Source organism: Protopterus annectens, chromosome 2.part0 (assembly GCF_019279795.1).
Source record: "Protopterus annectens isolate FY-2018-M chromosome 2.part0, PAN1.0, whole genome shotgun sequence".
Lineage (NCBI taxonomy): Eukaryota > Metazoa > Chordata > Ceratodontiformes > Protopteridae > Protopterus > Protopterus annectens.
The window spans coordinates 869,093,282-869,119,075 of NC_056728.1; the positions used below are offsets into that span (position 1 = coordinate 869,093,282).

General features: G+C 39.0%; 1 protein-coding gene across 1 annotated transcript in view; it reads right to left on the reverse strand.

The window, feature by feature from the left end:
* Window positions 1-25,794, reverse strand: part of LAMTOR3 (late endosomal/lysosomal adaptor, MAPK and MTOR activator 3) — a 354,081-nt gene that overhangs the window by 211,634 nt on the left and 116,653 nt on the right. The window lies entirely within an intron of this gene.

Below are 25,794 nucleotides of genomic sequence, written 5' to 3' on the forward strand. Positions count from 1 at the left end.
TGCAACAAAGTATGCTCCCACTTCTATGCACAGTAGTTTGCTGGATATCTCCGATTCTTTGATCCTCCAAACAGTTGTATGAATGTTATGTGTAGCCCTTATATTTAGAGAAAACCTGCTGACTATGCTCCTTGTGGTACCTGCGGGAAGGAAGCCTGAAGACGTTCTTAACTGATTTACCTCAGCCTGGACCATTTTATTTTACTCAGTTAGGTTCAGTTAATGGCACTGCATTCTATCATTGCTATGACAATGAAATAGTTTTGATTTCTTCATTTGTAAGCTGCCATTTCTCACTCTCTTAATTGATAAACAGCAGTAACAAACATAAGTTGTGTGTTTCAGGAAACCCTTGTAAATCACCATAGTGTGAGCTCTGAGCAGAATCAAACAGATTGGTTTTGCTTGGACATCAGGCTGCGGCTCACCTGCTTACTCTGTGAGATGCACTCACCTTCACTTCGACATCAGGCTGCGGCTCACCTGCTTACTCTGTGAGATGCACTCACCTTCACTTCGTTCACCTTCACTTCGTTCACATATCCTATCTCCATCTTTTCCACCCCTACTTCATTTCCTTTACTCACCCTCGGCTCCATCCATCTTCTACCAATGGACTAAGTCATGCTTCTATAACTTGCTTCCTATTGTTTACCCTCTGCCCCTCTCTTCCCCCATTCAGTACCATTCATTCCATCGTACGTGTTCAGTTTTTTTTTTTTTGATACTTGTTCACTTTTTAATCCATTGCAGTGAGGCCCACTACTTGGCTTGTAGTTGTCAAACTCTTTCCCTTTTATAGCTCAATAAACTATCCCAAAATTTCAGTCACACTTATGATTCCCTCTCAGGGTATGCCTTCAAAATCTCCTGTTAAATTCATATTAAGATTTTGCCTAACCTTAAGAGAAGTTGATTCTGACAAAACTGTGGCAGAAGGACAAAGTACTAAAACTGAGAGACAGCACAGCATTTCTGGAGACTGGCTACTCATTGTACACCAGGTAGAAGAGGATCACACAGACTGTATGACATTAAAGTATTTCAGGGATTGTCAAGAAGCAGGTGTGGGATTCAAACTGCTGTATCCAGCTATCTTTAAAATATTTTTTTTCCCTGGAGGAACAAAATTCTGTTTTTGATGAAGTACATGCTAAAGAAGAAAGTTTTTTCAACAAAAACTGAGCTGTGAAACAGGATATTCTGCTTCTTGTTCTTCTGGTAATAAAGACCACAGAGAGTCTGTGCTAGTGAAACGTTTCCCAGTGTTTCAATGGAAAATGCTTGAAAGAAGGGGAAAAAGCACAAGAGCTGACTAGAAGAATCAAGAGTGCACTGGAAAGGAAGCAGAGACATGGTCTGAGAGATGGAGATGAACAGGAACAGAGCAAAAAGATACTGAAATATTGGACTTTCTTGGACTTTGTTAAACTTGTAGGGGATTCTAAAGCATTTGCCCTACTTCAAGTCATTAACATTTGGAGAATAAAATCAGTAACCTGGAAATTGACACGTGGGATACAAAGCAATGTTTATATTTGTGAAATAGGACAAAACAAGAAAATCCAGAAATATTGGACTTTTTTGGACTTTATTAAACTTGCAGTGCGGTCTAAAGCGTATGCCCTACTTCATGTCATTAATGTTTGGAAAAATACTCAGGAGGGGGAAGAGGATGGAGAGAGTTAAATGCAAGTAAAATTTTTTTTTCCTAATAGTACTATTTAAATGGTGATTAATTTTCTTTGAGTGTTATAAAGCAATGTTTTTTTCAGTTATTTTTAAGTGTAATGGGGATACTAATGTAAATAGGCGTTACTGTTTTTTTTTCTTTCTCCCTTCTCTCTCTCCTTGTTCAGATAGACACTGCAATGTAAAAACAATCTTTTAAAATAGCATGACAAAAGAAAAATTAGTGTCCTTTTTCTCATTCTTGCATAGGGGAATGACCGGGTTACAGCCATTAGTTTTATACAGTAACAAGTTTTAAGAAAAAACAAACAAATGAAAAAGAATACTGATTATAAGGCTGTTTTTTTCTAGTTAACAGTTTGTGTGCTAGAAACATGAGAACTAAATACAAATCTGATAAAGAGAAATGGCTTGGAGAAAATGTTTTCCGAAAGCATTAAAGTGTTTTCCAAGCGGAAAAAGCTATAAAAATAAGGCAAAACCAGACAATACTTCAGAAACACAGGCTCCATCATGCATCTTAGCATGGATAATCTTTCTTTTAGTTTAGCTCGTCTGTCTGTGTGGCTGTCAGTTTGGAACTTTTGTTCCTATTATTGGGGTAAAACTTCAATATATGAAAATGTACGCAGTTTTGTGCATTATTATTACATTAATAGCTGAGCATGTGTGTGTATTTTTGTTTGAGGATTTTCAATAAAACAAAAAGTTTGGAAAGATGTGATACAGGCTCAAATGGAGATGACAAGAAACAAATGTATAAAAAGATTAACCTGCCAAACAGTGCATGCATGTAACACAAAAAGCTGGACTCAAACATTTAACATAAAATGGTTATACATAAAAGGTGGGAATAATAATCCCTCAAGGATATCATTCTCTCTATAATGTCTTTAAATGGTATTGGTCTCACAGATAAACACAAAAAAGAAAGAGTAGTGAACTACATTAAAAAATGTAGAGTGAAAATAGCTATGCTACAGGAGACGCACTTGGAAAGAGCTGAACATGCAAATATGACAAAGGTTTCAGGATGGTTATTCAGTGGAATACCTGGGGCAAAGGAAGAGAGGAGTACTAATATAAAATGCAAGAGGTACTCCAATAGTGAGAGAAGATAAAAAGGACAATAACGGTCAATTTGAAGTACTAAGGGGCAAGGGAGGAGGACTACACTGACCTGTATTTATATTCCACCTAAAACTGCTATAATGGAGCTTAGGAAAATTCTTGGAGAAATAATCAGCTTTCAGCAAGGAATATTACATATTGGTGGGACTGGAATTAGATTTATAACAGTGAAGATGGGTCTGGGGAGCCCAGAAGGAAAAATATAACAGAGGGGGGTTGATTTTTAAAGAAACGTATGAAAATATTTGGCATGGAATATGTGAATTCAGTACTAGGAGTTCAGAGTGAATTTACATATTATTCCACAAGATACAAAAACTGGGTTAGGCTACACAGAATTTACATTTCACAGGAACATGTGCATTTAACTGAAGGTCTTGATACGTACCCAATAACTATTTCAGATCATGCACCAATAATAGCTGAAATAAAAATAGAGCAATGAAATAAAAATGAGACAATGGCACTTTCCCTCCTACCTGTTGAAGAGAGAAGAATTTAAAGAATGGGTAGTGGAAATTATTCAGGAGCTATTAGAGAAAATAAAAATTTCTTCTGAAAATATAGCTAGGGAGTGGTATAAAATTAAAGTGAATTTAAAAATAGGGTGGAAATAAAAGAATGGGAGATATGGTTAAGTAGTAAGAATTATTTAGAGGGACTGACAAATGTTAAATTATTGCAAAATAGGCAGAGTCTCACAGAACAAGAGGAGGAGCAACTGCAGAATGCTCAACAGAAAATAAGGAATTACTTCAATAATATGCAGGAGTTTAGAAAGATTGCTGTTAAGCAACTGTTTTTTTTTTTACAATGACTCTAGAGCACAAAAACTTTTAGCACAATGACTCAGGCAACAGAATGTAAAAATGTCCGTCTCCAAGCTTAGGGAGCCTATAACAAGGAAGATACCACAGGATCCTGTAGAAATATTAAAAATATTTCAGAAATTCTATGAAAGTCTGTATAAAGCAGAGAAATAAGTCAATCAAGAAAAGATACAAATGGAAACATTTATGGGAAGAACTAAATATGTCCAGGTGAGAGGTGGATGAGGCTACATTACTAACAGGATAGGAAGAGATGAGATAAAATGGTGATATATAACCAATTTACAGAAAAGTAGTAAACCTGGAATAAGGCACAAATGGAGCACAGCAAACTGTTAACTTCTTTAATGGACATAAGCACAAATAAATCCACAGCAAACGAAATCACAGCAGCACAGCAAACGAACTCACAGCAGCACAGTAATGCTGTACAAGTTAATCCACATACGTTTTCGTCAAAATAACTTCATCAGATACCTAACCTCTCTTCCTTTGACGAATAAATAAACTAATCTACTTCAAATGAACCAATGGATAAACAGATTCAGTTAAACATGTAAAATGCATTGAAACTATTTCATTTTATTTAGATTCAGTTTAGCTTTACTTCAAAAAACATTTCAGGAGAACTTCAGGTTTGTGTTTGTAATATCTATATGATTTCTATATACATTTTTAACCAAGGTTTATATTTGAAGTATTTTATATAACAGAATATATATACATATTTATTTATTTGGTTTTAACATTCAGACTCATTTACCTTTAAGGTCCATGTGTTTCAATGCATTTTACATGTTTAATTTAATCTGTTTATCCATTGGCTCATTTGAACTACATTAGTTTATTTATTCATCAAAGGAAGCAAGGTTAGGTATCTGATGAAAACATATGTGGATTTACTTGTACAGCGTTACTGTGCTGCTGTTTGTTTGCTGTGCTGCTGTGGATTTATTTGTGCTTGTGTCCATTAAAGAAGTTGTCAGTTTGCTGAGCTCCATTTGTGCCTTATTCCAGGTTTACTAGTTTTCATTTTGGGCACTCAGACCACAGTTTTGGTTTATTAATCTACAGAAAAGTCCCCAAGAATGGATGGTATTCCTGTGGCAGTTTGGAAGCTAGAAGGGGAAAAACGGATAAATGTCTGGAAGGTTTTGTTTAACTAAAAGCATTTTAAGAGAAGTACTACTAACGTCCTGGAAGAAAGCATTGATAGCTGTAATACCTAAAAACGGTGAAGATCCATCAGACCTAGCTTCATACAGGCCCATTTCAATACTAAACCATGATTATAAACTTCATGTCTATGATAGCTAAAAGAATGATAAAAGTAATACAAAAATTGACAGATATGGATCAAAGTGGTTTTGTGGAGGGGGGCAAATATTCAACAATATTAACAGAACAGTGAGGATCCAGTGGAAAGCAGAATGTAAGGAAATACCTCTATTGTTGGCGAGTCTTGATGTAGAAAAAATATTTGACAGAGTAAACTGGGATTTTAGGAGCACAGCAATGGAAGCATTTGCATTTCCTGATAGAATTATGAGGTTAATTAGGAGGATATATATGAGGGATCGAAGGTGAAAGTTAAAAGTGGGTGAGGTCCCCCCTGATGATCTCTGCTTGAGCAGAGGAACCAGGCAGGGGTGTCCCCTCTCCCCTTTGATACTTGCATTATATTTAGAACCACTGGAAAAAAATAAAGGACTCAGAAATTCAAGGATATAATTGGTATGGTAATCAAGAAAAGCTGTCTCTATTTGCACATGACATTATTTTATACCTGACAAAACCAGAAATAGAGCCATTACAGTGATGTGGAACATACTGAGACAGTTTCAAACCATTTCAGGATACAAAATTAATAAAGCCAAAACAAAAGCGGTAAATTATGTACTCACATACAAACTGGTTCAGCAATATCCATACTTATAGGGACAAGATAAAATTAAGTATTTAGGAGTGTGGATTAAAAAATGATACCGGTGTGGCTCTGTTATATGGATATCGATATTAAGATACAAGCAGCTAAAATGGTTTTTAGCCCTTCAGTCTTTTACACAGGTCAGGCATATTTTTTATCAACCAGAGGAGAAGTTGTGGAGAGTAATTAATAAAGAGCTGAAGGATTTTATCTGGGAGGGGAAGATTGCAAGAGTCAAATGGAATAAGCTTATTTTTCCAATAGAACAGGGCAGATTGGGATTACCAGAGTTGAAGGGATATTGCAGAGCAACACAAAGATGCCAAGAACTTATTTGGACTGCAGAATAGAGATTCCCTTTCCTATCAGTGACTGATATCACAGTATAGGCAAAGAGAAAGAAATGGGGGGGGGGGTCATAAATGAAAGACCAACACTGGCAGTTTTTAGTAGAATCTAGAACAGAAGTTGCCATTAAGAAAGGAATGATTAGTACAGCATATAAAATACTGCATCACAACTATAAGAACCAATAAGAGGAGGTTAGAAAGTATTGGGAAGAGAGACTGGATAAACAATTCACAAAGAAACAATGGTATGATATATGCATGTCTTCCAAAAATGAAACAAAATCTAGAAGATTTAGGATCTTTGTTCAAGTGTTTACAAAGGTATTTTTATACTCCAAGTAGACTCCAAAGAATTTTTCCTCAGGAAAAAAGAAAATGTTGGAGGTGTGATGAGGAAGAAAGAGATAATTGAAAACATATTTTCTGTGAGTATAATGAGTTGGCAAACTTTAAAGTTTCTCTGCAGACTGCTCTGTTGGAGATGTTGGGTGAGGAAATTGGAGCAACTAGGGAAATTATTTTTTTTTTAGCTGTGATACAGAATTAGAATTGCCTAGACATAATAAGACCTGGTGGAGTCTTAACTATGATGGCTGCCAAAAAAAGCAATTACTAGAAAAATGGAAATCAAAGTCTAAACCAACTTTACTAGAAATAGCAAAGACAGCAACAGAGATAAAATAACTGGACCTGGGATCTTTAGAAATGGGTAGGAACAAAATTACATAGGAAAAAATGGGAAATGTGGGAATACATGCAGAGGAGGAGTGAAGCTTAAAAGAACGCAGGATATGAATGAGCTTTGTAATGGTTGACCAACAATGACTGGATATATTAAAACTGATGTATAATGTTTGCAGCTATATTTGGGTCAGTATTTTTTGTAATGTATAATGTCTGCAACTGAGATTGTGCTGCTATAGTTTATTTTCATTAATATGAATGCAAGATTATTAAATTATCATGTATGATATAGGCAAAGATGTTTCTTCTGTAAACAAACAAAAAAAAACTTCACCTAACCTTGTGTACAGACTAGTAAAACATCTTTATAACTAATAACACTTAATATTTTGTAAGTTAAACGTATCAGCAACGTGCATTCAACCGACCAGTCACCACTATCACCCTTTACTATTACACTATAAAACAAACATTTTCCTCCTCTACGATGTAAAGGCAAACACAACCCAATTACAAACATTACTTGTATGAAATAATACAATTTCCAGTCATTTGTGTTATTTTTTTCCCTCTTATCTCAACTTACTAGCTATCACATCCCAGTTTTATATTACTGCTACCCATTGGAATACCACACAAGTGCATACTCAAAAAACTGCTGATAGTGCAATAATACATCCTAGATATACAGAGCTAATAAAAAAAGCATCTACCAACAAAACAAACATCTAGGATAAACAAAAGAGATATAATCAAACCATACTACAGAATGCCCTGATCTCTTCAATGGCTCAAACACTTTACTGGAGCGAGTCTGAGAAAGGCCAGGAGGGGGAATTAGACCTAGCAATTGAAGAAAGGCACTGGGGTCTGCAGATGGTCAGCAGAAAGAGAAAAAACAGAAAGTGTGTGTGTGTGTGTGTGTGTGTGTGTGTGTGTGTGTGTGTGTGTGTGTGTGTGTGTGTGAGTGAGTGAGAGAGAGAGATGGGGGTCCTAAATGAAAAACTAAGCAAAGATCACTCCCATGTGGAGTCTGCAGCCTATATAAAATGGAGACTAGGGAGAGGGATTTTAATCATTCAAAATAATTTAGGTTGCCTAGTATTACAACTCCCTTGGTGAGGAATTTCTGAGGTTTTTCAGGTGGGTCTAGGTGTTTTAAAAAACATACTGTTGAATGTGGCAATAAATTCAAAAATAGGTCTATTAAGGGATGAGTACAATGAAATATGACTCCTCTAGACCAAAAGGAAATACCTCAAAGGATAGGTTGTGCAAAATGGAATGATTTTTCTAACCAAGACTGAAACATAGTGGTCAAAGGAAAGCTCATTAGCAGCAAAAGAACCCAGCTCTCTAGTGTGTCACTTATACAGTAGGAGGTGAGGATACTGAATTTAATCAAAGGGGCAATCCCAGAGTTTAAAATTGGGGTCCGAGTTAAACTGACTGTAGTCATGCCAACTTTGACATCGCTTTCATTCCCACCCACAGTGTCATTTTACTTTTAAGTATGCTGTAAATCCACAGTTTCAGTCTTGTTTCAGCTCCCAGATAAACTGATCTTTGGATTTGTGTTTGTGACAAAGGGGGATACTGCCAACCCAGTTATCTGAAATTCTGTAAATAATTATAACTCATTGGTGAATATAGAAATGATTTGTGTAAGATGGTTGTGTTACAACTGTATTAAAACGGTATGTTATGTTATGTGTTTATCAAACTGCTGGTACAGAAGTGTGTGTTGAAAACGGTTTGTAAAGTACTGAGCTTACAAGTGAAACCACAGTGTACCCTTCCGGAAAAGAACAGAAATGTACATACACTATTGTAACTGTTTAAATGTATATATTTTAACAATGGAAAATGGGACACAGGAGGTTAACATAGCTGAAATAAAATTACTTTATGGACATACAATAAAAAGATTGCATCTTTCAGTTTCAGTGCAGCAGGAGACGATGTCTGTACTAAAGACGTTTTCTGTATGGTCTTGGAAGTGTTTTACTGTTTTATGACTTCCAGGATCTGCAAAGATCTGAGGAAGGTCCACGTCTATGTATAGTCAGAGGTGGATGCTAAATACTGCTAGCTTTCAGCAGTGGGGGGTTTATCTGGGACAGAGTCAGATGACAAGAAATTATGTCATTCTGCAAGCTATATCAGCAGTAATATTTGAGATACTACTTTAGCACTCTCTGACAGAGACTGGGCATCCTGTATTGTCTTTGACCTGACAACATCAGTTAGAGAATCTATTCACCACATTTGCCTTGCTGCTCTAAGTAAGTAAGTGTACTAGGGTATAGTATAATTCTCTTAGACATAGTCAGGAATATATTAAAGCTTAGCTTAGACATGCTTCTTTATTTATTTCAGACTGTCCTACAATGTTGCTTTAAAATATTTTCTGTGATTTTGAATTCTGATATTACTGTAAATATATATTTAGTATTGTCTTGTTCTTTTATTATTTATTACTAAATATATTCAAACCTTTCATTGTGGCTGATCTGTCTATAGACATTTAAAATTCTGAGAGTACTTGCATATTTATTTGCTGACACTGTGTAGGCCACTCCTAATAGTCTTGCTCTGTACTTTTTTGGTATCCTTATTTGCTTGGACCATTGTTGGTTGACTCACTTATATTTTTGACTTCGTTACTTTTTGTTTGCGAGTCTCCTTTAGCAGTTTGGATAGCTTGCTTTTTTCTTTATCCAGGAGAACCTGGCAGAAGCCAAACAGTACAAAAAGGTCTGGTATGACAGGAATGCTTGAGCTAGAGAGTATGCTGTAGGGCAATATGTTAAGGTTCACATTCCTGTCAGACTCAACAAGCTGCAGGCAGCTTGGGAAGGACCCTTCAAGGTAGTAAGGAAGGTCAGTGATGTTAACTACATGGTAGAACTGCTAGGCACTAGAGGCAGGGGCACAAATTGTACCATGTTAACATGATGAAACCTTACCATGATAGAGAGGTCCTTGTGCTAAATATTTGCAGTGGATGACAGGAGGAGTCAGAGGGATCTAGTGACTGATCTCCTCAGTGAGGCTTGGACTGACACCTCAGTGGAAGGGGTAGCAATGTTCCAGCAGCTATCCCCTACCCAGGTTTGAGAAATCCTAGTAGTGTTACAGGAGTCTGGGAGCATGTTTACTGGGAAACCAGGGTATACCCACCTGATGCAGCACCATGTGGATACGATACAGGACTCCAAAGGCCAATTAAGCAGGCCCCATTATAAGGTACCTTAGAGGGTCAAATAGACTCTGAGGGAGGAGATGCAGGAAATGTTGGAACTAGGAGTAATCCAGGAGTCCAGCCAGTCCCTGGGCCTCCCCAGTGATTCTGGTACCAAAGAAGGATGGCAGCACCAGGTTCTGCATGGACTACAGAAAATTAAATAGTCTCACACAGTCAGATGCTTACCCCATGCCTAGGAGTGATGAAGCCCTGGAGCAGTTGGGTGGGGCTAAGTATCTTAGCACTATTGATCTTACCAAGGGCTATTGGCAGGTGTTCTTAGACTCCCAATGCTAGAGAGAGGTCAGCCTTTGTGACTCCTTTCGGCTTGTATGAGTTTGTGAATATGCCCTTTGGGATGGAAAATGCCCCGGCAAATTTCCAGAGGCTGGTTGACTGTATCCTAGCAAGAGTAGAAGACTTTGCCCTTGCTTACCTGGATGACACTGCAATCTACATCCATTCCTGGCAAGAGCACCTTCAGCATGTCAGGGAGGTGCTGGGTAGACTACAGAGGGTAGGGTAGACCATTAAGCCCAATAAGTGTCAGATGAATATAGCAGAGGTCTCCTACCTGGCAAAGAGAGTGGGGAGTGATTAGATCAGGCCAGAATCTGCCAAAGTGGGCATTCTTAGGGACACAGAGTACTACAGAAAGTGTGACCCCAATTAAAGTACCACAGCTGCTCCCCTCACAGACCTGACAAGGAAAAACAGGCCAGATAAGGTAGTGTGGACCCTAGCATGTGAGCAAGCATTCCAGAAACTTAAAGTAGCTTTGGGAGGACCCCCTGCGTTAGCCAATCCAGCTTACAGCAAAGAGTTTGTTGTGCAAGTGGATGCTTCAATCCATGGGGTGGGGGCTGTACTCAGCCAGGTTTCCTCAAATGGAGAAGAGCACTCAGTGGTATATCTCAGCCATATGCTCCAACCCAGAGAGGAATGCTATGCAGCTTCAGAAAAGGAATGTCTAGACAGTGTCGGCACTGCAGACACCTCAGCCTTATCTGTATGCAAGGAAATTCACTGTAATTACAGATCACAATCCCTTAACATGGCTGCATCGAGTCAACCAGCAAAATGCCAAGTTACCATGGTGGAGCCTAGTGTTGCAGACATACATGACAGTGCAGCACCGCAGTGGGGTTAGCAATGCAAATGCAGATGGGCTGATAAGGCAGGGAATGGGGTAATGTATTCCCAGACAGGCTCATCCCTTTCAACGTTTCTCAAGGGTCACTTGAAAAACTAGCTTGAGTCTTCGTGGTGGGGGGGGGGGGTGAAAAAGTGGGATACTGCCAACCTAGCTATCCAGAAATTTGTAAATAATTATATGTCACTGGTGAATATCGAAATGATTTGTGTAAGATGGTTGTGTTACAACTGAATTAGAACTACATGTTGTGTGTATATCAATCTGCTGGTATAGAAGTGTGTGTTGAAAAGAGTTTGTAAAGTACTGAGCTTAAAAGTATAACCACAGTGTACCCTACTGGAAAAGAACAGAAATGTACTACACTATTGTAATTGTTTAAATGTATATATTTTAACAATGGAAACTGGGACACAGGAGGTTAACATCAGAAAATAGCTGAAATTAAATTACTTCATGGCCACACAATAAAATTTTATTTATTTATTATTTAATTTATTTATTTTACATTTGATAACCGGGTTAGTCTGGCTGAGCTTGTCTCATTTTCAGCAGAGACCCCGGGAGAAAAGCTCCTCAGGACTAGAAAACAATTTATTAAATTTTAGTTACATAGCAGTAACAATCAGCTATAAGATCTTACAAGCAGAGACCTGAAGAGAAAAAAGCTCCTCAGGCAAGTCAATTATACAGAGTATTAACAATTGTCAAACAAGTATGTGAGTTGTTACAAACAAGGTTTTAAACAATTAGCAGAAGAAAATGTGACTAGTTACAATATTATTTAAGCTGCTTAGAGCAAAATGAGTTAATAGTTAGTTAAAAGATGTTACCTTTCAGTTTCAGTGCACCAGGAGACAAAATGTTTGTACTACAGAAGTTTTCTGTATTGTCTTGGAAATGTTTTATTGCTTTACGACTTCCAGGATCTGAAAAGATCCGAGGAAAAAGCCCTTGTCTATGTATTTTCATAGGTGGATGCTAAATACTGCTAGCTTTTGGCAGTTGGGGGTTTTACCTGCAATTGACATCATTTCTTGTCATCTGACTTTCTGTAAGCTATCCCAGCAGCAATATTTGAGATATTAAAGAACACTCAGACAGACTTGTCATTCTGTATTCTGTCTTTGACCTGACAACATCAACTAGAGGATCTAGTCACCACATCTGCCTTGCTGCTCTAATTAAGTGTACTAGGGTATAGTACAATTCTCAAACATAGTCAGGAATATAGCAAAGCTAGGCTTAGATATTTTTCTTTATTTATTTAAGACTGTCCTGCAATGTTTTAAATATTTCCTGTGATTTTAAACTCTGATGTTACTGTAAATATACATTTAGTGTTGTCTTGTTCTTTTATTATGTATTAAATATATTTAAACCTTTCATTATGGCTGATCTGTCTATAGATATTTAAGTTCTGAGAGTACTTGCATATTTATTTGGTGACACCGTGTAGACCACTCCTAATAGCCTTGCTCTTGGTCAAACTACCATTTGTATGTATAGTAACATTGGTCAATTCCTGGCTCTTTTCAACCCCCTGCTATAAAGCCCGCTTTTGCATGCTTTTTCACTTGTAAAAGACTCAGCACAGCTCCTCGTGGTGTTCTGCAGAGTTCTACAAGCAGCAGAGAGTGAAAGAGTGACTTTCCTGGATTTATAAGTATTTTTTCTGGCTTTCGCTTACATTACTGCAGCTCGACTGCATTTTGCTTAAAAAACAGCTCTGCATATTGTTTTCACTGTACTTGTGTTGAATTTATACTGTTAGCACTTTAAAAAGTTATTTTTTGTATAATTTAATTGTTAGGCTAACACACTCAAGTGCGCTAGCTGTTTTATAGCATTTACTGTTTGTTACTGTATCTTTTTCTCCTTTCTCTGTAAAAAAAGAAAAAAAAACAAAAAAAAATATCCTTGTTTTCCCGCTTTTCTGAACTAGAATAGTCCAGTCTTCAGATTTTGCTGATCTCTGGGCTTTGTCTTAGTTCCTGTGCTATCCATATCCTTATTTGGATAAGAGGAAGCTTCTTTGTTCACCAGTGGGAGTGGGGAGCACTGAGCAACCTATTTGTCGCTAGAGGATTGGTTTCAGCCCAGCAACTTGTAATTTATTGGCCACTTTGGGTCAATTCCTGGCTCTTTTCAAACCCCTGCTATAAAGCCCGCTTTAGCGTGAAGTTGCTCATAGAGCAGCATAGGGCAGCGCCAGTTAATCAAGTTTAAACTATTTCTGGCTCCGTAAAGTCTACTCTTCAATTTTTCCCTTAGAACTGCTCTACTTGCAATCTAAACAGCCTATTCTCTAACTGAAAAGCTCAGCACTTGCTCCTAAAGCATTTTTTATACAGGTAAAGCACTCTTAAACAAAAGAAAGTACTTATTTCACCTAAATTCCCTTGAGTACCCATTTCCCTATAGATCCTTTCTGACTCAGTTACACAGCAATCTTTTTCACTATTCTAGCATGTCGAAGGGTCAGTTGCTGGCATCCTCTCCTGTTCAGCTGATGAATCTGGGAATCTTGAGGCAATGTTACAATTGCCTCATGTACACAGACAACCCTCTCCTCCTCCCAACAAATACAAATATATGCGAGAGATGCAACTATATAGCCAAACTGGAGGCTGAGCTCTCTCAATTCAGTACTGGCAAGACCAGGCAGGAGGAGAAGGTAACCACGCACACCACAAACCCAGTCTCACATAGGACTATCACAACTGCAAACCAAACACATAAACACACAAAAACATACTCGGAGGCGCTGATTAAAAATCTACCAAAACAACAGAGGCCTCCAAAGCAGACACCCAAGCAACCGCCACCTCAAGACATAGCACATACAACACATAGTTCACAAAGTCAGTGTGCTAAACAGTCACAGCCCTTAAGGCCAAACAACATGCCAGACACACTTGTAATAGGTGACTCTATAGTCAGACACACCGACGTCCCACTCACCAGACTGAACAAGGAGAGGGTCACAGTAAGCTGCCTGTCGGGAGCTAGAATCCGCCACATAACACAAGCACTCAGGTCACTCCACAGCAAGTACAAATATGATTCAGTCATTGTACATGCCAGTGTGAACGACCTGAGACGTACCTCCCTGGACTACATGAAAAGAGACATAGAGGAGCTCTCTGATTATGTAGCCCAGGCCGGTATGACCCTGAGCAGCATCTTACCCTCACCAAGAATGATGCCACAGTACAAAGACAAAATGATCAGTTTTAACAATTGGCTTAATTACTGGTGTCATTCAAAGGGGATCCAATGTCTGTCTGCTTGGGATGACATGCTCGACAAGCCACGCTGCTTCGCAAGGGATGGCTTGCACCTGTCACCCCTGGGCTTCCGGATATTGACCAAGGCTCTTGCCACCCCCATAGTGCCTTTTTAGGCAAGGCTCAAATGACAAACCTACCTCCCTAGAAAACACAAGTGGAAAAAATAAGGGTAATGCTGCTCAATGCCAGAAGTCTAAACCTCAAGATGCACGCCCTCGAAGCCCTCCTCAGAATGGAGAACATCGATGTCTGTGCAGTGACTGAAACCTGGTTCAAGGCTCCCGAGAGCACCCCAGCACTATCAGGTTTTACCTCATATCATGCTTTCCGCCCCAAAACTTGGACCGAACCACAAAAGGAGGGGAGTATCCATATTCATCAAAGATACCCACACCTCCAGGTTAGTGGCAACGCACGAAGCATCGGAGACCATCCAGGTGCAACTAACCATAGGCAAAACTGCCTTACAATTTGTAGCATGCTACAGACCACCCTCTCAAACTCAGGAAACTCACACAGCCTTCCTGAAGACACTGGAGAGTATGAATGTCTCTCCAAATACCATCATATTGGGAGACTTCAACTACCCAAACATAGACTGGGAACATTACTCAAGCCCAAACACCCTAGCCCAAAGGTTCCTAGAATTCATAAACTCAAATGCGATGGAACAACTAGTCACCATTCCCACAAGAGGAGACAATATACTAGACCTGATCATCACAAACATGGGAACAAAATGCTCCACACCGGAAGTATATCCCTCATTGGTAAGATCAGACCATAAATTAATCTCACTGGAAATCCACATCCCGCCCCCACCCCCTGCACATAAGACCACAGTGAAGAACTTCTCAAAAGCCAACTTCACACTTCTTAAGACTGAAGTGGTATCCTTCAAGGTCCCTGGGCCAGTGGAAACCACAACCCACACTGCTGAATCCTTTGCAAATGCCTTCTACGGGCACCTTCAAGAATGCATGGATCATGCAATCCCAAATAAAACCAAGACCCATTCCCCCAAAGGCAGGCACCTGGTCTGGTGGACCCCAGCCATAAACAAACTTTACAACAGAAGGGAAGGCATCTCTGATCAGTACTAGCAAAAAACTACGATCACTCATAAAATCATCCAAGGCCAACTTTGAGAGAAAAATCGCAAAAGACACAAAAGACAATCACAAGGCCTTCTTTAGCTATGTTAGAAACCTGGGTGGAAACTCCCAAATATGCTCAGAGTTAGTCCAAAATGACAATAAATGCACTGAACCCACTGACATTGCCAACATTCTGGCAGATAGGTTCAGTGCAAATTTCCCACCCCAAAAGGAGAAATAACTATCCCAGCAAAGTGTAGCCTCCCTAACATCTCAGATGCCCAGGTGAGAGCCGCTCTCTCTAAAGCTAAAAACACAGCATCAATGGGACCGGACGGTGTCCCGGGCTGTGTGCTACATGAACTCCAAGAGGAACTAAACCCAAACATAAAGCTGCTGTTTAATCTTAGCCTTACTACAGGATACGTACCCAAAGAGTGGCATACGGCAACAGTGGCCCCACTTCACAAAGGCGGTGCTTCTACAGACCCTGGAAATTACCGCCCCATAAGCTTGACGAGCCTGGTCTGCAAAGCTATGGAGAGGAACATTATGGAACTCATAAACAAAGACATTGGGGACCTACAGACATTGGATCCTACCCAATTTGGCTTTGTCAAGGGCAGATCCTGCCTTTTAAACTTGGTCGACTTTTTTGAAACCGTCACTAAGGCCATTGATGAAGGTAAGGCAGTTCACACAGCCTACCTTGACCTTGCAAAAGCCTTTGACACAATACCACACTCGGGCATCATAGACAAACTCACCAGCTTAAATGTAAACCCATATGTCACGAGATGGGTTGCAAACTGGCTCAAGGACAGAACCCACAGGGTCAGAGTTGCTGGAGCTATGTCAGACTCTAAGCCAGTCACAAGCGGTGTCCCACAGGGCTCAGTCCTGGGACCCCTCTTGTTTGGCATTTATTTTTCTGAGGTACAGGCAAACATAGGAGGATTATGGCTGACAAAGTTCGCAGATGACTGCAAACTGGGCGCCATAATTGATACTCCAGCGGACACAAACATCCTTCAGAGAGGACTCATAGAAACGGATAATTGGTGCCAGAGCCATGGCCTTAAGCTTAACGCCAAAAAATGTATAGCCATACCCTTTGGGAAAAACAAAGTACCCACAAATGACCACATAGGTGGTAATCCATTAAGTACGGAAGAGGTAATCGGGGACCTAGGGACCCAGGTTGACAGTAACCTCTCATTTGACACTCACATTGCCAAAGTGGTTAGAAAGACCTTCTATATTGCCCACCTTATCACAAAGGGTTTCACATCTAGATCAAGAGAGGTCATTGTGCCCCTGTACTCATCTCTTATTAGGCCAATGATTGAGTACAATGCCCCATTTGGGATGTATCTTACCCGGCACCTGCAGCAGTTGGAAAGACCCCAAAAGTTCCTCACCAAGAGGATAAAGGGTCTTAAACATATGTCATATGCTGCCCGACTGAAAAAACTCCAGCTCTATTCAGTCACATACCACCTACTCAGAGGTGACCTGTGCCTAACGTACAAGGCCATGTCCAATCCAGAATTAATGGACATGCTCCACCTCAAAAAATCCAAATCCATCAGAGCCACGAGAGCAAGAGACTTAAACCTCAACACAGAAATAAATAGGACATGCTGGAGGGACAGATTCATAACCCAGAGGCTCCCTACACTCTGGAACAGAATCCCAATCTATGTTAGGCAGAGCCCCTCACTAACTCTATTCAAGAGAAGTCTTGATGAGTGGATGGGAGATCGTAGGTTTACCCCGGGGGTCATCTCTGTGTCACTACTAGACAGAGGCACAGTAAACTAAACCCTAAATTGGCGTAGTATTCTCATCCTAAGGGGTGGTGAAAGCCACACCCACTCTGGCTAGGTTTATAAATGCCCTAGGGCAGATAGCCTAGTATGAACCTATGAACCTAAGACTGGACACCCTATGTTAAGGGTCTTAAAGTAGCTGATAAGGACGTGGCTGATGGCAGTTGATAACTACCTTATAGTCTGGGCAGAAGGGGGCATATCTAGTAAACTTGTACCACCTTTTCCCAGGTGTGTGTCAGCTACTTGTGCAGGGACATGAAGCACTGGTTATATAGACAGAGTGTTGGAGGTCATGGCTTGGCCACTTAGCTGAGATCTCAATTCTATAGCTGTGCCAGTGGGGAGTCTTATTGGGAATCTGGAGAAAGAGGGAGAAACCAGCCCTGGACTGACTGTCATCTCTGTGTACTCTTAAGGGAAATTGCACTTGATGCAGAAAACTGCATCTGGAAATAGCATGTGTGTACAAGTCATCCTCCCAATGTACTGGTGCTAGTAGTGAGGATTGAGGCTCCTTGATTACTGGACCGGTGGTGGGGCATCACAGTATTCCTCTCCGATTTACACTGGACTGGAGAACTATGCCCCCAGCTCTTGGCTCATATTTAAAATAAAGAAAGCTGTGCCAGGAAAAAGGGACATCAGTGTAGACTAATATTTAAATTTAGCATTACTAATGCTTCTACAGATGTACAAGCCACCATCTCATAAAAAAATAACGGATTTGTCTAGTAGTATTCGGAAATCATAACATATCAAACTAGAAGTTGAAAAAGTATAGAAGAGTGTGTCTACTAATGCTCTAACCTTCTGTCACACACTTACTTTCTATGGAATTACTAAGCAGGTCAGAAGGTTACTACACCAGGCTAGTATTCAAAAATCAGAATACAGTAAAACCCAAAAGAAAGATAAATATGGTTTCCATTATTGTTTGCCTGACTCAGATGCTTTCTATAGGGAAAAGCCATGTCATAAAATTGTTGTAGATGGCCAGGATTCACAATCACCACAGAATAAAACATGAAATAAAAGAAACAAAACAACTATGTTTACTAATGTTTTAAAAGCCTTGCATTACTGATGTGCTTTCTAGAGTAGCAGCAGCAGTCAGGACATAAAATGCCTGAAAGGCTGCTTTTCTCAATGGGTAAAATGCAAAGATTAAACTAATGAATGGCTCATAGGGAGAGCTGCTGTCAGTACACCTGCAAATTGAGATGGAATTTGCCTAACACCTTTGAAAATTCCTGCAGGCACTCTTCCACCCCCCCCCCCCCCCAGCCAAAGGTGAGCATGCTCAGAAAGGCAAACCTAAAATGAAAAGAAAGGCTGAATCAAAACAAAAAATCCCTGGGACTGTCCCTTTACGGTATTTTTGGTAATAAGGCTAACCATTAACAGACCTCCTAATCTTTAAACATCCTACATTTTGTTTCATGTTTCTACTACCAGAATAATATGCTATATGACAGAGGTTTTTTTTTTTACAGAAATGATAGAGGAACAGAAGCATGCTGCCACGGTACAACTTCTAACAATGTAGAAAAAACAATGTAATATTGCCTTTGCTGTGCTGTAGTACTACCCATGTGTCTTAAAACATTTTCTATAATGTACTTAACAGTGGATGTTGTAAACTAGAAAGCAGAGAAAATGTGGCACCCCTGGCATCACAGCTACACTTTTTCATGAAATAATTATCAGGGAAATCTTAACTGCCTGCAATATTGACTTCTTTGTTTTGTTAGCCAGCTTGCCATTTAAGCAATACCCATTTTCAGTGGTAGCCTTGAGAACAATTTTCCAAATTATGAATATAATATAGCCTACAAACACACACACAAATTACTCTCTCTCTCTCTCTCTCTATATATATATATATATATATATATATATATATATATATATATATATATATACACACACACACACACACACACACACACACACACATGCAGACCAACGATGCAACACAAAATAAAACAAAAACACCTGAATAATATCAGATCAAGGAATACAACTGAAATATAAAACATAAATTAAGCCACCATACTACAATCTGCACCATAAATGTTAAGTGCTGAATATATACACATACAACACAGCTACCGTGTACAGTGAACAGAAACAATTGAAAACACACAAAAACACAATAACTCAAACAAAAGTAGCACAGAAGAGCAGAAGAGGGACAGATGCAGGCAAGACAGCATGCACCAACTGACACAAGGCAGAGTAAGTAGGTTTGTGGTTACTGACGTTCTAATGTGTTTAAAATGGACAAAAAGGAGGGTTCTGTAAGAGGTAGCAGAATTACAGGTGTAAATGTTTGGGGGGCAATTTACTGCATGACTGGCTGAAAGAAAAGTAATATGTAGCAACTCTGACTTACGAACATAAACAAAAGGAGATGATAATGGTCTAAGGATAGTGCATATATACCACAAGGTCATCAGAGTTTATAAACCAACTTCTGCCTAGCTTTGCAAAGTAAGACAGAGATAACTTAGGCAGGTTGGAGATGTATGGACAGGATGACCAGATAAGCTGACTGACAAATACTTCATGATAACTGCAAAAGGAGAGGTTTGCAGCAAAATCGGCATTCTCCTGGTAGTCTATGGTTAGCCTGGTTATGGAAGATGAGAAAAACACAGTGAATATAAACTGGCTATACAGTTTTGCCAAGAGTAGACTAGTCGCAAATTCCTTTTTTCTGTACTGGGGCAAGAAATAATAATTTCTGGTATGGTAGAGTGAATCAAGATGTCTACTTACTTTTGCTATGGCGCTTTGGATATTTACATCAAATTCTAAGGCTTAGAATGCACTTCATGCATTGGAGAATGTAAATTTCTGCTGCTATTTACCACATGTAATTGGAGGAGTTCAGATCTCTCAGATGATATTTTAGCATTTAAAAGCCAGCAATTTGTTTTGAATGATTCATAAAGACAGTAAGGAAGGATGCTAAAATTGCACTTAAGAGAGATGTTGAAAGTGGACTGTTTGTTAAAGGAATGGATGATGCTCCATTATCTGCATGTTAGACAATATCTTCGGACGAGTTGAATTTCTACATTCTGTTTACAAAAATGGAGGCCAGTCAAGTGCCTAACTCTGATCACTCATGAGACATCCAGAGGATCCAGCTGGGAGGAATAGATAGAGTTGGAGCATTTTACCAATTGATTTCTACAATAATAATAGGTTGCTTTAGGACCAAAGTATTGATGTTCAGTGGTTATTAAAAGGCATCTGATAACAGTGGACAGATTAATGATATCAAATGTTTCTGACAGACCAGAAAGATATAAGATAATGAACTGCCATTAAGGCTGAAAAGAATGGACTAAGACAAAATTAGCTGGGAAGTAGTTACTCCAAATATATGGACTGAAAGCTGCATTCAGAAGGGGCTAGAAAACCTTTTTGTAGTAAGAAGCATACAATCTGTTTGCATACTGCCTTTTCTACCAGCTTGACTAGGGAGATGGAAACGAGATGAAGAAATTTAGGTGGAATGCTATCAAACCAGGCAGAACCATCAGGTTTAGGTTTATAAAGAAGATGAGAGAAGGAAAATATATAGAAAAAGTAGCCCATATGTTCAAACTGGACATTGGAAAGTCAGCAGATGAGCAATTATAGATGGGTGATACAAAGGCATGGATGTATATAGAGACTGATGTGCAGTATTTTAAGATGGTTTATTAAAGAATGGGATAGGAAAAGCAGGAGATACTGGACATCAAAACTTGATACCAGGTATCACTGAGGAAAATTGAAATACTTGAAATTAACTAAAATATCTACATTCTGGAAGGTTTGATGGACTTTACAGACTCCTTTGATATTATGTACAAGGTAGGCACACAGACTGAGATTTGTACAGACTGGAGCAAAGTGATGAAATCTCCAGATCCCTTCCCACCTCACTGCATGCCGTCACGTCTGATGTTGATCTCACTTAGTGGTAGAAACATCATGACTTGCATGTCCAACATGTTCTCACACCTTCATTGTAAGACAGGCCAGTAGGTATAACCCCCTCTTCATCCACCCCCCCCAACACCCTTGTCAGCTCCTCCAGCCACCTGAGCTGCTAATCAAACCTAGGGTTTAGTCAGGGCTTTAATATTATTTTTAATTTATTCATTCTTTGCCATACAGCTGACTACAGCAAAAGACTTAAACAGAACATAGCAGACCTGCTAGCAAAATTTAGAGAGGCCCCAGAGTCATACCTCAGATCTATTACATTTCTACAATCACCCCCAATCACAAAAATGTGTCGACCTCAAATCAGTAACATGCTCCAATTCACAAGGCTCTTTCCATAAATGAAAACTTAGTGATAGTAAACACTGCCCAGAAAATAAAATGTGATTATTGATTAGGAACCCCCCTCATCCCACTAAAGAGTGCCATGGTGAAATGGGGGTAGTGCACAACTCAGCTGAGGGCCACAAGAAATGCTACATGGTCAAAGGAACTGGGATAATTTCCTTAGTACTATTAAGGCAAAGCCACAGAAGAAGGGGCTGTCTATCCAACTATACACATGCAGATAGACTGGTGGATGATACCGAGGGCAACTACCACTAACTGCTAAGACAGCTGCTGCCATAAAAGTTACTAAGTAAAAGACAGCAACACAGAAGAAAGAAAGGTTGTGAAAGTCACTTACCACTGCAGCAGCTATTCAAGGAGAGGTCAAGAGTTAACAGTACATCTGATATCCCTTGGTCTAGACAGTTTTCTACAGTTGCCCCATTTCTTGTCTTGCACTTGTGAGTGTAACACTGTGGCCAGAGACTCAAATGCACTAGCATATGCTCTCTCTTTTTTCAAAGCACGAAAGCCCTATATAGAAACTGTTTTTGTGGTACACAAATGTCCAGTTAACACTGGACATTTGTGGTACACAAATGTCCAGTGTTAACTGTTAATTCCATACAAAGAACACACAAAGCAAACAGTACTACTGAGAAACTTTTATAGTTCTACAAATGTTCTGAAATAACTGGGTTCCATCTATAGGACAGGACCACTCAAACAGAAAATCATCAAATCTGGGTAGATTCTCAACACTACTTCCTTAACCAAGAAGGTGGGCAGCTACCAAATTCCCTGCAAAGCAGCTGTGTTAAGACCTGCGCAGCCTTTACACTAAACGTCAGCCTCACGTTTGGTAAAACTAGTGTTTCATAAAACTAGCCCATATAGCAGCTTTCAAGACATCTTGGGCAAATCCATTACAAAGATTTGTCCCTGAAGTAACCGATTCTCTAGTGGACAGTGTTCTGACAGTAATTTGCAAATGTTAATCACAACAAAAAGCAACACAGCGAGCCAAGCCACTCAGACACTTTAGAAATAGGCAAGTCTTTTCCACCTTTTTTAAAACAAAAAACTGATCTGCCCTCCTGAAAGGCCAAGCTTTACTCCCCTTCATTATGACAGAACAGAAGAGAAGATTGACAAATTATCAAATTAAATGGGGGGGGGGTGATACATTAGGCATGATGGAAGAATTGGTCTCTTTTACCCTTCAAATGTGGAATATTCTATTAAGGTTCTTTGCACATCAGCACTTGTAATTCTGAAACCTTTCTAACAGGTTACTCCAACTAGAAAAACAGTTTTCCAGGAAAGGTATTTGAGGTCCAATGAAGTGGCTGGTTCAAAAAAAAAAAAGTTAACTTCTACAGTATGAACGTCAAATCTCAGGAAGAAAAGACATGTAGAACACATTTCAGGAAAGCCTTAACGGGGAGATTTCTTGCAATCTGAGGAGAATCTAGAACATATATTGCAAAAACCTGTACATCTACAAATAAACGCACCATACTCTCCTCAAATACAAGGCTTATATAATTTAACACATCTGTTTATTAAACGGGGCAGAAATATTTTTTTTATATATTCCGATATTGGCTGGTAAAGTAGACAGAGATGAATAATAATCTGTTGTGGTAGGCTTATTTATATGGGTTATATCATGCAGAGGCTAGAACAGTCAGAGAGCTTCCAGACCTTAAGGGCATCTTTCACATGCTCAAATCATTGACAGCTTGAGTAGAGCTGTAGAAAATCAGTTGTTTGGGAGCTTTCATGCCAAATGAAAGAGGGAAGCTAGAGCCCTGAAAGAGGATAATGCTAGGTTAATAAAAATCAACGTGCACACCCTGGGAAGAAAGGAAGAAAGAAATAAGAGGCTGGAGGAGGAAGTGGCTGCTGCAGTGATCATTCAAACATCTCTAGTATTCTAAGTTTACTTACATAACCATAATCTGTTCATCATTTGGTCAATGCTAAACAGCCTTAGCTATATGGGTACACTACATTTCTTATAATAACTGGAAGGATGAGAGTCCAGGAGCCCCTAAGAATGACCTACCAAAGCCTGCTTTAGACTTCAAAAAGGAATCTAGTTTGTAGTGCTTTGTAAAAGTATATACAAAAGACCCTTTAAGTCCACCTCTTTTCAAAAAAAGCCATTGATCAAACAAAGGCAATAGTAGAATGTGCCTTGACTTTTCTGGAACTGACATGGTGGAAATAACAAAAGGAGATAGCATGCGACAACAATTTGGAAATAGTCTGCCTTGACACAGGTCGTCCTTTTTTCTTACCTTCAAAAGAAATGGACAACTGATCAGAATTTCTGAAGGTTTGTCCTGTCAAGACAGTATCCAAGTTGTCTGTAGACATGTGGACATTCAGAGCATGAAGAATCCTCTCCCTCATTTTTAAGTTTTGGAAAGAAGACAAAGAGATGGACAAGCTTAGCTTACTGTAAACCTGGATACCACTTTAGGCATAAAGGAGGACTAGTTTTCAAGGAAACTCTATCTTTGAGGAAAATGAGAGAAGGCTGACTCAACCTGAGACACTGCAACTGTCATGTCAAAACAATCAGCAAAACTGCTTTTCATGTTATGAACCTCAAATCCGCTTTATCAGCTGGTCCAAAGGGAGCAAGAGTTAATTTTACCAACATACAGTTAAGACCCCAAGGAGGAACCACCTGTACTCTAGATGGATGGGTATGCAGAACCCCTTTCAGAAACACTTTAACATTAAATGCATTAAGGGGAGTCCATGGTCAAACATGCTCAAATGGCCTTCAAATGAACCTTGAGAAAAGAGTGAAAAGGATTAAAGGATAATAACTCACAAACATTGTAGAACCAGAGAAATATTATCCTCAAGAGAGTCCAGGCTCTTATCCTGGAATGAACTAGAAAATATTTCCCATTAATACATTACTTCCTTCTAGCAGGGTTCTTTGCTTCCATTAATATCTGCTGCATATAATCAGAGAACAGGTACATATTAATTATTAAAACTCTATTACCCAGGCAGTTAGTTGACATTTTTTTTTGATCTGGTATCAAACAACAAATAGAACCACAATTTGTTGAGAAAAAAACTATACTACCTATAACACTAGGACATACCTGGTTAAGCAGATTATAGAGAGAAATTGGGTCATATTGATGGCATCTGCTGATGTCAAGGCTGTTCTGGGTGACAGACCGTATTTTTCATACAGGAACATGAGAACACTAAAAAGCAAATTGTGTTATAAGGATTTTAATAGAGATTTTAACCAACCCACTTCTAAGTATGGCACCTTTTGTTGTATGAATTGCACTTGTTCTGATATTATCAACACCAACAGTAATGTGTTCAAGCATCCGCTGACTGGCAAAATATATAAATTTGATTTATTAGCTACTTGTGCTAGTACTAATGTGATATATCTGGCAACATGCGTTGTATGTTCCTCTTTTTATGTGGGGAAAACAACAAGGAAGCTAAAAGAACATATCATTGAACACAAATCTGAACTCAGGAGAGCAAATGATAAAAACACCTTATATAAGCATATAAGTATATGTGGCCCCGATCACAGATTCAGTTATAGGTATTCTTCATACAGCATTAAGAGGTGGGGACATTAATAATTTACTTGAGATCAAGGAATATGAATGGATACTTAGATTAGCTGCTGATCCAGGTTTAAAATTCTACTGTTACATTGAAACCTATTCTTGTTAAATTGCAATAAACTAAGCTATTCTGTTAATTATATTTTCAAGCTGGTTATATATGTGCTTGTTAGCACCCGAATGTGAATTCTGTTTTTTAATTTGTTTTTTTAACTTGTTTTTTAATTTATGTGTTGTCACATGATTTTCAGGGCTGCTTGTCATGTGATTATTTCCGACTCCTATTTAAACCTACTTGGTTTTTGAATTTTGTAATAGTATTGAAGAAGGGTTTTTACCCAAAAGCTTTGCTCTTGTTTATAAAGGTTTTTTCTCAACAAACTGTGGTTCTATTTGTTATCTACTCGCAGCCTTTGGTGTTTTATTCGTGTATCAAACAACCCCTGTCTTGTGTGAGTAGGTCCAGTCTGTGAGGAAGCTTGTGGTAATAGCCCTTGGCCATTTTCAAAAGAAGGGAGAACAACTGGGCTAGTAGAGATTCACCACAATGGTCTTTAGAGTGTCCTGCTGACTCTGCTGTATGATCCTGGT